The sequence below is a fragment of the Xiphophorus hellerii genome, chromosome 7 (assembly GCF_003331165.1).
Source record: "Xiphophorus hellerii strain 12219 chromosome 7, Xiphophorus_hellerii-4.1, whole genome shotgun sequence".
Lineage (NCBI taxonomy): Eukaryota > Metazoa > Chordata > Actinopteri > Cyprinodontiformes > Poeciliidae > Xiphophorus > Xiphophorus hellerii.
This window is the reverse complement of record NC_045678.1, coordinates 9,853,704-9,869,457: the sequence shown is the minus strand read 5'-3', so window position 1 is coordinate 9,869,457 and position 15,754 is coordinate 9,853,704.

The following is a 15,754-nucleotide window of genomic DNA, read 5'->3' as shown; positions in this document are numbered from 1 at the left end:
GTTGTAGGTGTCATAATTTATTATACACCCACTTAAGTTGCCCACTGGAGGGTGAAGTTAAAATCCTAAAGCAATTCGGGTTTCAAAAGTGGGTCCCATCCAAGCAAATTCTGTCCAATACTCTTAAAAACCTTCATTGACTTTCTGTGTTTTTGCTCACTGTAAGTTTTTACAAGATCTCTGGATTAATGGTGTCAAATTTTCAAGGGTTTTTTCCACATAGGAAGATAATTACTGAGGTGTTGTCACTTACTGCTATTTCCTGTGTAAATAGTAATATTAAAAATGCAAATAGCTTGAGTAATGTGTAAGTAGTTCACATTTATCCTAAAATCTCTGTATTTTGTCTAGAAGTGACATCAGAATACACCTAAATCCGGATTTTTAGGCTAAATATAGACCTTTTTTTAGTCTATATGTGAGAGTGTATACTGATTTGAAATTTAATTCATGCTGAACTTTGGTGAATTGTCTATTACAAACAACTGGCATTAATCTATAGTGATATAGTCTTGTTGTCTCTGCTCGGCCTCTAAACCTTCAACGTTTTATCTCAAGTGTTTAGCGACACTTTTTAAAGTGTGTGTTGGTTCTATATCTAATATCTCAATTATCAATCTCAGTTATTAACGTTCCAAAAAATGGATTGTAAAATGGATTGTCGCAATTACCCCAACAGAACAAATGTTTAAATTATATCATGCATGGCAGTCTCAAGTGGGCTGCATGGTGATGTAGTTGGTAGTACCATTGCATAGCAACTTTGAGGTCCTGGGTTCAAATGTTCTCCCAACGCATGCATGGGTTTCCAAGTACTCCGGCTTCCTCTCACAGTCCAAAAGCAAGGCCTGCAAGGACGAGTGGGAATAGAAGACCGGACTAAAATGTTTGATATTTTTTGCCTGATAGACATCTTTTGTCTGTCTCTTAGTTTTAGACTACACAGTTTTGATTCGGTCTATAACGAGATGAGGTACAGGTATGCAGCACTGATATGTAGCCTCAAATGTAACTATGGTTTACCAGTTCACACATTGGTATGATCAGTTGGTCTGGATATACTGTGTACAAAATGAAGATGGCACGAGGCATATCAACTATAAAAAACAAAGAACAAATATGCTAATGACAAAAACAGAACCTCATTTAAAAATCTTGAATTCTCCCTTTAAGGCTTTGCAGCAGTAAACTGTGCAGCATGTGTTGTTGTGGTTACCAACATAGAGGTTTTTTAATGTCTCACATGTGTCACCATTAAAACCTTATTCTCCTGGAAACTGTGGTTTGCTTGATTTTAAGGGCAATGAGCAGTCAAAGTAAAAGAAAAAAAAAAACCAGTAGATGTCATGGCTCTGAAAGAAATGGATAAAAATGCTTTGTCTATGGAAATGTCCCAAAACAAAAGCTGATATTCAGCTCTACGAAGGTTCCCTACCTTACATAATCAGATACACCTGTGTGGTACAAATGATTGTGTGTGTAATCAACCCCCAAGGGATGGATGGATTTCTTCCTGACCATGACGGAGATACGCTCCAGTGCCACGGATGCAACGCGGGATTCCCGAAGCTCCAATCTTCCAGGATTAGACGGTCAAGGAACATGGAGCGGGGCTCCGGATGGCTCTTATGGGGTTATGATTGCCCTTATCCTTACTGCATTAACCTCCTGATTGCTTGAAAAGACATTATTAGATGCATCCAGTGGAACAAAAAAAAGGAGGAAGAAAAAAAAACGCAATGAGGATCAAGTATGGGCCAACAGGCAAGCATGCCCAACGGCCCATGTGCCTAATGTAAGGCCAAGGACACAAAGAGAGCGACAGCGCAACAGACATAAAAGGAAGGAAAGAAAGAGAGAGGGGAGGAGGGAGTGGGAGAGGGGGTCTTCGATCGTCGATTAAAGTGCAATTGTGCAATTTCATTCCTGTTCCAGCACAATGAGGAATGAGATTAAGCTCAATTTGGACCTGTTCAGGAGATCTCCTCACCTCTGTCGGAGGTGCACCGTTCGACACACACACGCAATCACGCAACACCTACACACCCCTGGAGCCCCTCACCATGTCAGCACCCCTCCAGGGAAATCAGGCGTCTGGAGACAGGTCAGCCCTGGCCCATGTATATATTCATGGGCTTAATCTGGCATCATTTCTCTGTGGTGCCGGAAAAAGAAATGTATTTAATTTACACAATCCCCATTTGGCTTGCCCACCAAGGAGAAATACATAGGGAAAGTAGGCCCACAGTCAGAGCTCCCGCTCTTTAACGTATGCTAGTTTGTACAACCAGTGTGTGCATATACAAGTTGTGCACGTCTCTGTGTTTCTGTGTATGTCAGGATGCATAGCAATATTCTGTCCGTGCATTGCAAGGGCAAAAAAAAAACCCATCTTATCATATTCCAGACCTGTACAGTAGACCCAAACAGTGGCAGCTGTGCTCGTCAGTTTGAATGGGAGGATGGGAGTTGTACCCAGCAGATGCTGTGTGTGTATTAAACAGATTAATTATTAAAAGATGCTTGACAGATGAAAAGTGGGTCCTCGGGCTATAAAGGAAAATGTTTATTCTTCTGCCATAGACTGTAGTACACTTAGCTTCTGCTCTCAACTTATCCCGCGCCTCAATGAAGAAAGTAAACACTTTTCGTGCTCTGCGCGCTTAAAATCCGATCCAGAATAATTTAAAACGGCCGCCTGGGATGAAACCTTCAAATGTGGATGCGTGTTCAGTGATTTGGGTGAAATACGATTATTGTTCGGTAACAGCTTTTCCATACGTGTGTGTTTGCACAGGGCTGGGTAGCCTGAGGACAGACCCAATCACTTTTTTTTTCTTTTTTTCCCCAGATGGACACCGAATCAGATAACCTCGTTCTCAAATCCACGTCAACCTTTCATTGAGATCTGTTTCCTTTAAGATTTTAGAAAACCACACCTGAAAACGTCTGACTCTGGAGTAAAGGTTCTGCTGTGGTTATTAATTCTGTTTGTTGAATTGTCAGCATGACAGTAAACAGTTTCAGCGTTAATATGCTGGGAGGAACGTCATTGTTATACATTATCACTGAGGTACATGTTGTGATGTCTATGTAGCAATTGTCACAGACGTATTTATTGCATTTTTTTAAGTACAAAAACCAATTAGCCTTCATGCAAAAAATAAAACTCATCTAAGAGATGAAAATCCTACAGATTCTTAGGAGATTTAGATTTAGTTAGTACATGCCATTCTGAAGAATTTAAGTCACCTAAAAAATTTTTTATGAAAACCAGGTTGAAGTATGTTTTTGGTGAGTATAAGTACGTGGTTGTAAATAAGATCAGCATTTTTTGTATTCTCCATTGTTATTCTTAAAAGGTTGCGTCCATGCATCCATTAGATTTTTGCAGGGTTGCGATGGGCGGAGCCTAAATCCAGCAGTCGTTGGATGACGGGCAGGACGAATCCTGGACACGCTGCCTGTCGACATTGTATCATTTATCTTTATTAGAAAAAAAATGATCATGATGTGAGTTGTGATTTGTCATGACAGTAATGGCAGCTTATTGTTTTGGGTTTTCTTTTAAATATTTGTTTGATTGTTACGTTTACCGTTTGCTCACTGACATTTCAAGGCTGCATAGGCAAGGCCTGGTATTTGATGGATTTATGGAAGCTATTTCTGCATAAATTAACAAACTGATCCTAAGACTACCAAAAAGTCAGTAAAAGAAATTACACGTAAGAAAGACAGTGGGTATTCCTGCCTAAAGAACAGAAAGAAATGACACTACTGCAGGTGTTACAATTATTAGTTTACCAACATTTAGAAATATTACTTTTCCCTTTTGTAAGGCTATGATTTCTTAAAATCCATAACTGGGGGTGTGACGATGCATCTAGCTCCCAAGAGGAGATGATAAAAAACACTGAGTTCAAGAAAACCAGATGAGGCGAACGTTTTAGTCAACAAAGGCATTTATTACATATATTTTTAGAAACAAACTGTCTTTTAAAGCTTCTCTGTTAAATAGAGTTTCTAAGTATTTTAGATGCTGACTAAAAAATAAATAAATTCAGTCCAGATTGCTTAAAAACTGTGAAAAAATCCTGTTGGTCCAGCACTTAGAGGAAGCAATTTCCAAACATCAGCAGTTCAGCTTCTTTCCAGAGTATTTTTAGCCATTCTGATGAGAAATATTTATTAGCCATCTCTGTTGTCAGATCAACTCAGAAACCATCTCCTTCACTACTTTAAATTTAGAGTGTCAAACACAGATTGAACAGGGTGTCTAGCCTAAAGCACTCATCTTCCTTTCCAGGGCTCATAATGGTTGCTTACTTTACCAGACAGACTTTAATTTGATGAGAAATCCTATGGTGACTCGTTCAGAACCAGCATTAATTAGTCTGTATGAAAAGACTTAAAACAAAACTGGACAATACAAGAGAATGAGACAGATCAAAAAAAAATTATAAGAAATCCCAAAAGAACAATCTTGTCTTCTATTTAAGCCAGTCAATGTGCTCTTTGGAAAACTGCAACCTCTGGCCCATGTTGGATTTTCAACAATTAAATTTTGCTGAGACTTGCAGCCAATTGCTTTGCTTCACGTAGATGTTTCTCAGCTAACATGTAGCTTTGTGGAGTAGCTCATTGGCTAAGTCTTTCCAATTTTACTTATTCTTTAACTCGTTTAAATGGTAGTTTACCAGTCTCTTCCATATCTTTCTGGTTTCCATTCTAAAGCTCCAGTAACTTGTACAAAAATATGTTTTTACACTTTACACTGCCTACGTGTCGTGACAGTATAATATGACAGAGATAATCAGTGAAAAGACCAAGCTCCGCCTGTTGTTATCAATATGAGCAAAACCATATCTACATTTTTCAGTTTTTTGTGTGCAATATATAGACAGGTATTAGCATGGAGACTTTACAAACTGAATGTATTCACTGCTATAGGGTACTAAACGTTTCCTCCATCAGTTTGTCGTCAACAATAAAAGCCAAAAATATGGGGAACTAAATGATAATAATTCATTTTAAGGACAGTTTGTGAGAAGTCTTTATTTGCTTGTCTTTTTTTCCAGACAAGAGTGCAACACAGTGAACAAGAACCCCAGGAGAGGACAAGAGGATTGGGGGATGTTTGCTGTCAGACACATCTGTCTGCAGCGTGGGGAGGAGGGAGTGTGAGATACCACCTGCTCGTGCCATTTCCCCACTTCTTGACTCCATGTAAATAGGTTACAAATTCCTCACTTCTGGATCTGAGCATGCAAGGCCTATCTGAAAGTAGAGCCAAGAAAAATGGACCAGATAACTTTCCATTTTTGCTTTCTGCCTTCATGTATGTATATAGACATGACAATAAATTTTCTCCCTTCCCCCCATTGCTGCAGACGCACACGTACATTGATGCACACACATAGACACGGGTTGCTAGGCCCCCTGTTGCCTCATCTGTCAGCCCTTCAACCACACACACACACGCCCGCACACACACACAAATGCAAGATCTCAGGGGAGAGGGTCTCAGATGCAGATCATCAGTATTATCAGGCGGCGGAGGGATTAGCATCCCCCTGCAGTGACCTACAGGTGTAGCCCTGGGTTAAAGCAGACAGTTATCTTTGCGAGCATCTCTGGGTCCTGACCTCCGGCCCGCTCCGAAAGCACCTCACACCAAAAAAACAACAACAAAAAAAACAGATGGGGAGGAGTTACACTGCATAACATAATGCCTTAAAGAGAATCTGAAACAGTAAGCAAACAAAATAATCATCATTACAGAGAAAGTTGCTACTATAATCCTTTATAATTCAGAATAAGAGGATTTGCCTGGAGGTCTGCCGATTTCCCCCCTTTTATACTTTCAGGTTATAGAAAGCCCAAATGACAGGAGATGTTATTTTCTATGCAGCAATAAGAGTTACAAATGCTCCTGTAGACACTTTCATAAATTGTAAAGGCCGTGTCATCAAGTTCCCTTCAAATCTCTTTATATATATCCACAAGGTCCCGTTCTGTGCCTGAATTTCTGTCAACACACTACAGGAGGAATGCAGGGAACACGCTGGACCAGTCAAAAACTTCTGACTACCCGAGAATAGGAACAGATGATTGTATCATTCATCTTTGTTGTGTGAAAAAATTATAATCATGCATAAAAATTGTGATTTATTGTGATAAATAAAACCTTCAGTTGATTGTGTCTGTAAGCACTCAAAACCGACATTGCTGGGATTACTTTTGAGAGACTTTTTCTCCCCCACCATTAATAACTACCAGTTTAGTTGGAAAAATATTATGAATATATAAAGTAATAGTTTGCTGTTTATGCGTATGATGCAACATAATAGCTGAAGTTGCCTCTTTAAAAGTGAGAAGATGTTTATTTTTCAAGTGATATTTGTGTTTGTGGAACACTGACTTCATGCAGTGACAGGTGTATTGTGAAAAAAGGTAGTCAGGGAAAGAACAGAGAAAATCTAGACCTGCACAGGGAAACCTAACAAACATACAGAAAACCCCCAGCAGGGACTAGAACAGGAAGGCTTCATATTGTGAATCTGCAAAGCTTTTCAATGCTACTTCTCTGCTATAAAATTATGTCAGCAATTCTGCCATATTCTCAAAATAATATCAAATTCTTACAGAATTCAATTGGTAAGACAGGGGAAGGAATTTGACTTGTTTCATGGTTATCAATCATATATTACATTACTAATGTGTTCCAGCAACTATACTGACATGGGCTGGTTACCAGTATCAAGGTATGGCAAGTTGCCATTACAAAAAAAAAATAATAACAATAAATCCCTGGTACCGTTTACAGCAGGTTGTACGGAGCAGGGCTCACCTGTGACTACACACTGCAGGTGAGCTGGCTGAAAGTAGCGCCCCACACTTTCACACCAATTGTTAGATAGAAAACTTTGGCTGTTTGGAAATATTATCACATGGACAGTAACATCACGAAAATTAAATGGGTAACACCCATCAGTTTCATAGGAAATGAAGTATTTTATAGCTGTGGTCGGCAAGCTGTCAGAAACACAGCTGACTGGATCCTGGTAAAATGAATAGACGGGTCAACCAATTAACCAGCTGGTACCAAATCAATATGTTTGAGCTACTCTGAAGAGAAGAATTGCAAAAAGCTGAAATCCTTCACAATAATTTGATGAAAACTAGTATTCAATTTAGTGTTTTTTAAAAATATATTTTGTTAGGTTATTTAATATTTTATTATTTTTATTTTGATGCCTAAACTAACTGCAATAACAAATATGTTACATAGTTTTAGCAACAATAGGATTTTTTTACATAATAAAGCTGTAAAATCATATTCTGTATTTTATTTTACTTATTTTTTTGCATAGATTCAATTAAAAATGATAGCATGATAGCTCAACGAGTGTGAAACTCACGCAGTCTCGTGCCTAAATTAATTAGATTAGAGTTAGAAAAAAACCCAGAACGTGAGTAGAAATGATTTTAGCAGTGTCATTTTTACAATTTATTTTTAAAGGCTTTGACCCCTTTCTTTCGTTTCATCCTTTCTGGGTGCGTTTTCATACCTTACCCCCGTAATGTAATGCATGCTGGAGCCATCACCTGAGAAAAAGATGGCGTGATACACAGATCAAGTCAAAACAACGTGAAGATCGAGGCAGACAACCAAAAGGGCCTTTGGTGGTTGACGTTCGTGTTTTGTTTGCTGTAATATCATTTGAACCTGGCTTGTGTTGTTGCCTCCCGTCGGACTCCTCGCATTCTGTTGACATTGTGCTGTTATTTGTACGCAGCAAAGTGGTCCATTTTCCACGCATCAAAAGTGCTTTTACGTGCATGTGTCAGGATGTCTTTGGTGCTTACCTTCAGCTCCTGTCAGGCAGCGAGAGCAGGGCCTGTGCTCAGGAGCAGAGGGGGGGAAAAGGCTTCTTTGTGCCCGAAGCGTTTTTTAGCGAAGGCGAGAGAACGCGGCTCAAAGGCTGTCAGTGCACACGCAAACACACATCAATGTACATACAACAACGAGCGTTTTTTTCCCCCCTCAGCTGCACTCTCGGAAAGAAACAAGTGAAGTCCGCCTTGCATGCTGCATGCTCATTACATGGGTTCTGTGGCCTTGTTTGTCTGTGTTAAAGGCTGCAGAAGCGTGAGGGTGGTGAAGGAAGTTCTGATGAAAGCATGTAAAGTCGGGACTCGGGTCCAGATAAAAGCAAAACAGCCCACACTGTAAGACAATGCATCAGCAGCTGGAATTGAGTTACAAATGACATTTCTGTTTATGAAACAACAGTTGTGAAAGGATCTGTTGTATTCCATCAGAAGGCAAATGCAATCTACACTTTTTTTTTATCCTACCTGTATTTCTGCAGAGGATAACATGATCAAGGAATTTTCAAATATAAGGAATCTTCTCACTACAGGCCTTCAGGAGGGTTAGGGTAACTACTGCAGGAAAGCTAAACTTCTGACTTGGAAAAAGCCAATCACATTGTGAGATTTGTTTTGAAAATTAAGGACAACGTTTAATTTTGTGAAATCTCAGTTCGGTGGATCATGAAGAAATGTTTATGATTGAGCTTATCGCTAAGTTGATACAATTCCTCGAGTTAATCATATGACATGATTGCAGAAAACCCCCCCGAGGTAAAAACATTCAGACTTGGAGGTTTGATTTACTCGTATGATCTTGGGATGTTTACTGACACCATCTTGGATTTGTGTAAAAACAAGCGATGTTCAATACAAATTCTCCGCTAATCCAATAATATTCCAGAGTTTGCGATAGATGATGGCATCAGATTGATTAGCTTCTGTCATTTTCACAAGTTATCATTTACACTGTGACACTGATATTATAAAGCTTCTGAATTAATAACACAGAAGAAGTGTCTGCTGGTAAGTTATTGTATTAATATACATGATATGCAAACAGTGCTGTGAAGAAATGTTGCCCCCTTACAGATGTGCTTCTGTTTTTGCTTCTTTTATCATATTCCAGTGTTTCAGATGATGAAAACAAAATGTTTCTATTTTTTTTTTATTGCTTCATTTTAATTTAGCCTTTACTTAAGTTACCATTGTTCAGCTTGTTTCATGGGGACAATTAGTACAGATTTAGCCAATATTTACTATGAGACTGCTTAGTGAATGTACCTCCCTGAGTCATCATAGCCAGTACAGTTTTTACAAACTGTCAATCGTGAAGCTTAGTCACTGGGCATAACTGTGCAAAAAGAAAAAGAAAGAAAAAGAAACTTCTAAAAAAAATTCACACACTGTGCAATGAAATCTCAAAGGTATCTGTAATGTTTAAAAGTACAAAATGGATTGAAAAACATTGATGTACAGTTTGTATAGATAATAGTTATTAGGGCTGTTAATAACTACACAAACTAGCACACCATAATGTTTCTTAACTTGAAACTGAAATAGCAAAATTGACAAAACATGTTTTTGGTTCTTTGTTGTCATTTCATTGTGCTTGTGTCAGCTCTCATTTTGGGATGAAAGCTGCAGAATAACATGTCACAGCAGATTATTCTGAAAAAGATCATTCTCTCCTTTCTACTAAAAACATGTTGTTTTTTTTGTCCAGACACAGTAGTTGTGCGAATATAATTTCTTACATGAACTAACTTTAAGCAAATGTTAAAAAAATAAATAAATAAATAATGTACATTTATTAGAAAAAGCAATATATTATGCTTGTATACATTTCCTTTGATTTGTTTTAGGATGTTAGCCATTAAGTAATTACAAGCAGACTATCATCATCCGAGCGCAGTGTTGCGTATCCAAACGTAAAGAGCGGTTTACTCTCCTCGTTCTACATAACATGCGCCTTGTCTGAGGAATTCTGGATCTCAACTTTTCCTTCCCTGCAAATGACAGCAGTGTACCCCTGGTGTGTTGGAGGCTGCCAACCACTAAGCAGTCCTGGCATTCTTCAGACAGGCCAGACTTGTGGTTGTTGTTTTGCTCAGTCTTTGGCTGCAGGCTATATGCAGTGTACAGACAGCTAGCCTGTTCCCACACAAGGGTTCAGTGCTAAAGGTGTTCAGTCCAATACTCAACTTTGGGTACTATTTGCAAGGAAAGATCAGGTGGGCAAATCTGAGCAGAAGAAGCAGAGAGGAGGAGCTGAGAAATAGAGATCTGTCTGAAATAAGTGTGTGTTGGTTCAGAGTAATTACCAGGAGCAGAAAAGAATTTCAATTATGTGGAAAATGTAGAAAAGAAGTAAAGAAATTAAGAGGATAGTAGCTAAATATTTTTTGTTGTTGTTTTTTCAACCATTTTCTTTCCTGTTAATCTTTCAGTCATTTGGTTTGAGCTGTCCAAAATGTTTTACCACAAACTCATATTGTCTCGAGTCATTTTTCACAAAAAGGAGAATTCTGGGCTAAGTTTGGGTTCCTTGGTGAGCCACGGGCCATCGTGACTCAACTTAACCATCCCTTGTCATGCTGTTTCAATTAGACATGACATAGAAGCTGGAGGACTGTCTACAATTCAGTGTTTTTTAGAGGCAGTGTACCGTTTCACTACTTAAACACTATGTTTGGTCTTATTCTGGCATTCACACACAACCATGGAAAGATAAAATGTGGAAATGTTTCTTCACTCGACTCACTCAATGTGATATAGTACCGTATTTTAGAAGAAAACGCCTCTTCAGCTTTGTACGAAAGCTATAAATTAACTTATGGTGATGGTCTGATTATAGTTTAGTCTTTTTTTTGTCTGAATAATGAACGCACCACACATAAGAGCAAAAAGATTGTGTCGACAACAACAGTCTTTGGTGCAGAAGTTGCTACAGCAAGAGGAAGGCTCGGCTGTTTTCGGTATCAGTGAAATGCTGGAAAATGAAATCAGAGGAAAGGGGAAAAGTGCAAAAAGCTTGTAAGAAGAAAACTATGTTTTTCATAGAGATGTGTTGGCCTTTTCTTCAAAATGTAGCGAGACGGCAACAAATAACAGGAAGCTGAACGTGTTACAGCAAAATAACCGTATCTTTCTTTTCAATGCTACAGATCTGTGTGGTATTGATCGTTATGGATGAGAAAATGTCGATTTGTTGCACACGTCACAGTGAAGGGAATACTTACTGATGCTTAAAGTGAGAACTGATTTTCATTATAATCGCGCTAGAAACTATATAAGATTCTAAAGCAAGTTGAATTAGATTTTTGCTGTAGTTTAGACAATAATAGAGAAACAGTGTTCATCTGTGGAGCTGTGTAACACCACCTGCTCTCTCATGCTCACACGGTGGGACTACGGTCCTTATGTAAACAGTTAATAACTATTCAAAACAGGGACTACTTTGAGCTCTATTTTAGTCACAATAAATAACTATAAAAGACTTAATACAAATGATTAAAAATAATCATTTTTATTAATCTCAAATATCTCAAATATTAAATTAGGATTTGAAAGGCTCTTTCTGACAAAAATTGAGACTTTTGAGATATAATGCTGTGCATTTTGAGGTCAAATGTTCCCGGTCTATATTCTGCATACATAAAACATGTCAAGCACTTTTTGGAGTTGGGTTTTATTAATAAATATAGTATCTATCCCATGACCTTAACTGTTTTAATATTGGTAGGTTTTCAATGAGTCAGACCTGTAACATGAGGCTGCTCTTCAGGTCAGTTTGTTATTTTACTATAAAACATTTTATTGTGAAGACAGAAACATTTCTTTCTTTCCTTGGAAGTACAAAAAAACTATTTTATTTGTAATTGCAGTGCTTTAAGAAAAATCTAAATTGGCTGAAATTGGTATCGACAAATCAGAGCTCTGTTGTATTTTGGACAAGGAAAATCTCTGAGTGTTGCATCTCAAGCAAAAATACTCCACAAATATCCTTTTAACAGGTGTCAAATATTTATTAAAAAAAACAGTCATGACCTCTCTGATGAGTTAGTGTAATATAAGCCACTTCCTATGCTTGTATGTCCTGCTGTGGTCCAAATCCCTCCTGGTCTGAGTGTTTGGTCATTTAGCTTAGACATACCAAAGTCTCTGCAGCACTAACCTGTTCATGTATGCACTTTTAATTGAGTGATAATGAAGTGAGCTTGTCCAAGATGAGGCTAACAACAGTGTATTAATTTGAATAGGACCCTCTGGATTACCCCTGGCTCGGTTCATGCAAGAATCAAGACCATTTGGTATTTCGTAATGGACCACAGGGCAACATAAGGGTGATTAGCATGAGATTTAGACCCATAGTTTATGTGAGTCTTGAATCCAAAACAGTTTATCCACCTTGATAAGAAATTCACCAGACAAACATGCAAGACGTTACTGCTAATAACCACAGGGCAAATTAGAAATCTATATCACTGAATCGTGACATAGATTTTTATCTTTCTTTTTATTTCTTCAGCCTTCTGTCCATCGCCCTTTCTGTCCCTATCCTCAGCCATTGTTGTCATCAAATGATACAGTTGCTCAAGCGCAGCATTTGAATCCTAAGGACCTCTGGGAGCGGATTTGTCTCCACCAAGCCCCTTCTAACGGGGATTAAGAGGATTAAAAACCATAAAATGACCCCAGCCCCAGGTCCCCAGAGCCAGGCCCTGCTCGTCTCAGACAAGCCCAGTCAGGAACGGAGCCCTTGGCCGTAGGCCTTTACCAAAGGCCCCTTAAAGCTCTCCGTTAGCATGACAAAGGAGCGCACCCGTCCCATGATCTGCCGAGGAGACGACACAATGGAGTGGCTGCTTTCTCTCCAGCTAATTTTCATGGAGACAAACAGCATTACACTTGGCAGTGACATTGTTCTAAACTCCAACACGGAGCCCCTCTTTCTCTGCGGAGCTCAAGGTGTCAAATTAATTATTTAAATCTGATTTGGATTTCCAGCGAGGGATCCCTCCAAGGCCTTCCTTGCAGCCAGAAGGTCTGGGATCTGCATTCGTTTGGTTAATTAGACCTGAAACCGAGCTTTGATCTCAACCAAAATCGGAAAAAAGAGCTAAACTTCCAGAATGCATTATTTCAGACTAAACCTATTTCTTCTTTATAAATCTTTCCAATTCATTTTCACCCCTTTTAAAATGTTGTGAACACAAATGTGTATCTGTCACCCTCGGCATTTCTGAGCGAATTAGAGTGTTTGTTCAGTCACTGCTTTTGGGGTTAAGGATTTTGCAGTTAACCAGCTTCATAAGGTCAATGATGAAGGTAATTGAAGGCCACTTTAATCCACTCAGGAGGCATGACAGAACCATTTACTCACATCGCCCCACATAGACGGTACAGTTGGACTCACATGAAAGAAAAAAAGTACATGGAAAGGTGGAGAGAACACGACAGCTCAGGCTGGGGTGGTCTTTCTCTCACAATCCCATTTAAACATAAAGAAGAAGAAGTTTGAATGGGGAAAACGGTTAAATGTAACAAAGCTTCGAGCGTTTACACATTAGTTCACCATAGATTGCAAAATAATAGCAGAAAGAAGCTATGGAGGCTGCTCTTTGAGAGGTTCAAGTTGAGATGAAGTCCTGCAGGCAGCGTCATTCAAGCTCGACTAACAATGAAGCCCAGCAGCATGCACTGGAGCTGGCAGATGTAAAAATATATAACGGGGGTGTGTATCATGGCATCTCAGTTGCTGACTGGGTTTAAGTTCTATCAGATATGTTTAATAATATGAATGTGAGGGCGGGTCACATGGGGAGTGTGTGTGAGAGACAGGACAGCCACTAAGACATGCATTAAGCTCCCTGCTGTCGCTGTCAGAGATATATCTTCAGACAGCCCTCTCCACTGGATTCCGTGTCATTCCTCTTTGAACGGCCAAATTGACAAGTTTATGCATAATTGAGGTTTGTATTACGAGAAAGAGAATGAGGGGAACGTTTTCTTTTTTTCTTTTCTTCCCTCTCGTTGAAAAAAGGATGAGCAGAAGGCTAAAAGCAGGATTGGGGAAGAGGGTGGGGGGCGTGTGAGGGGGTAACCTCTTTTCTGGTCCGGAGGATTGAGATGGAAGAAGGTGAACTGGGAGTTTCTCAAAGAAATGCAACGCCTAAAGCGTGGAGGTGGAGCCCAGGGAAGCAAGGCTTACCTACTAGATGAACTCTGTAGGATTCTCTCACACCACCCAGACGGCTCACAGAACACACCCAAATGGATCCAAATGAACTTTGGTTTCCTGTCTATGTTGATCACTAAAGCTGCAGTTTAAAAACTTCACAAATGTTTTTTTGAAACTGTCACAATGTCATGACTGTGTAATATGAGACAGCTAATCTGTGAAAAAACAAAATCAAGCTCCTCCACTTCCTCTCAGTGCTGCTATTGAGGTCTGAAAATGTTGAAGATTTGATCTTTTCCTCTATCTCTTTTAGCCTCTTTTAACTGCTTACCTGCACACGATGCAGCTTACATAACCATGTTTATGTGTGACTGCGAATACGTTTATGTGCAAATACGTTTAAGTTTTTTGCAAGTTTTCTCTTATCCACATGTGGTCAAAATTAAACTCAAATACATACAAACACCCCATTAACATCTGGTTAAATGCCATCAAGTTTCAGAGAAACCATATCCTTTCTGTAGCCTCACCAACACTCCAACAAGGCGTCACGTGGTGCAGTGGTGAGAGCGGGCGTCTCGAGTTCCCGTTGTCGGTTCCTTTGCCACAAGTTTTCCCGCTTAACCTTAAGATCAGTCACTACTGCTAAATGATTATCTGCAATATAAGCATGAGGCACCTTGCCAGCTCATGGTGCATAGCTACTGAGGTGCATGTTGTAAGGGAAGTCCAGTGTTGAGTCAAAACAGTAAGGTCCGGGTTTGCATGAAGGTTAAAATGGTCTAGTCAAAGTCTATATCGCAATAGAATCTATGGCAAGACTTGACATTAGATATGAATAAGCGAGACTGATACTGAGCTACATGGTAAACAAGGATGGGCATAAAAAGTGTCTACCTGTAGCTGCAGCCAAAATGTTCCTACATTGTTTTTGGGGAAAAAAAGAATTATTTTATTTTCACTAAATACTATATTACGACATGTTGGTTTATCACATTAAATTTCAATAAAATTCCCTGCACATATGTGATGAAATGTGAGAAACCAAAATATTTCATTTAGCAAATAGCAACATTAGCTAAAAGGTCTGGTAAACGTATTGTTGGACAGCTGCCCGTAAAACACCAACAGCCACACAAAACTAAAAAATAAAATCTTTTTTTTTAAAAACAACACAGACGTTATAAAAATTTCCACAGAAGCGTCCAGTGTAGTCATTCTGTCCCCTCCTGCATGAGGCCAATTTACTTCGCTCCTCTTGCACCATCTCTCAGATGTAGATCAAACTCGTGTCTCAAATGTGTCTCATTCTAATATCCAATTATTTATAAGCGATCGCCCCGAACCCAAAAAACGTGCCCATGAACACACACACAAACCCATTCCTATTCCCACAGACATACTTAGACTGACAAAAACATAATGACAGTGAGTGAAATAATCACACGCCTTCCCCTGTAGCACTGTGGGCTTGAAGTTGACCCCCTGCCCTAAAACACACACACACACACGCCAACGTCCATAAGTACACACAAGCAGCAGGGTCCTCTTCTCAGGCCCATGCGACCAGCCCTCAATGAATACAAAGGATTGTGGGGATTAGGCAGACATTTGGTCGGGCATTGTTCTGGCCGGCTAAATGAGGTTTGGCCGGTGGCAGCCGGCACGGGGGCCGGGTTCTGCGTGAGGCTAAAG